Source organism: Phocoena phocoena, chromosome 4 (genome assembly GCF_963924675.1).
Source record: "Phocoena phocoena chromosome 4, mPhoPho1.1, whole genome shotgun sequence".
NCBI classification, from domain to species: domain Eukaryota; kingdom Metazoa; phylum Chordata; class Mammalia; order Artiodactyla; family Phocoenidae; genus Phocoena; species Phocoena phocoena.
In genome coordinates this window covers 49453365-49454296 of record NC_089222.1, presented here as the reverse complement: position 1 = coordinate 49454296, position 932 = coordinate 49453365, and the positions used below count along the sequence as shown (strand labels likewise).

Here is a 932-nt window from a genome sequence, read left to right as displayed (position 1 = left end):
TGTTTCCGCCCGGTTTCGAACCGGGGACCTTTCGCGTGTTAGGCGAACGTGATAACCACTACACTACGGAAACCGGGCTTATAGCAAGAGCTGAGAAAGTCCTTGATATCGCTGTTGTAACGTGCAATTCATAAGCGCTTAAAGGTAGGGTTAGCGTAACTTTTAATAGAAAGAACAATGAAACCAAAAAAAAGGAAAAATTACCGTATGTCCAGTTTAACAGTGCTACCATTTCAAAAGTTGGAATTTGCATACACTTTTTGCAAAGCCCCTAGTTAGAAATCGGGCACCCGTTGGTTGCACTTTTTTGCGGTTTACTTTCTTCTGCGGAAAAGAAGTGTTGTATTTCTTTTCTTCGCGTTACTCTGTTGAGAGTACCGGATGAGTTTCAGGGCTTTGGCGGGCTAGGAAGGGCTGGCCGCACGCGAATCACGGAGTCCCGGCTCCCGCAGCAGGGCGCAGCTCCGCGCAGCACCAAACTCCCTAGCTGTTACTTATTGAGAAAGCGATCCTTTCAGCCTCTGGTGGAGGGACGTGTCGTTAGCTTTTGAATTTCCTCTGCTCTGTGCTTGTTTTAGACGGCACTTGTTTTAAAATCTTCTACAGGGTGTGCAAAATTGAAGAGGTTAAAAAAGAAAATCAGACATCGAGATGCACTTTTTTGGCACGCAACATGAATAAATTTTTCTAAGCCTGAGCTTCATATGACCTAAGGAATATCGTTTTTCCTGCAGAGAGACAGACACATCCTTATGCCTAAAAATCAAGAATTTTTAGGGAATGAGAATGAGCTTCCATATTACACCGGGGGCGGGGGCGTGGGGTGGGTAACCTGATGGGATTGCTTAAAAAAATTAAAAGTGAGATTATACTTTTTTGGTTTTGAGTACATTTTGCTTAGAAAACACGGGGAAAGAACCACAACAAAGTAC

The 932-nt window shown here is 44.0% G+C and overlaps 1 non-coding gene across 1 annotated transcript; it reads right to left on the bottom strand.

Moving 5' to 3' along the window:
• Positions 1-73, bottom strand: TRNAV-AAC (transfer RNA valine (anticodon AAC)). Its single transcript has one exon. It is a non-coding gene; the product is annotated as a tRNA-Val (tRNA).
• Between the last annotated feature and the right edge of the window lie 859 nt (positions 74-932).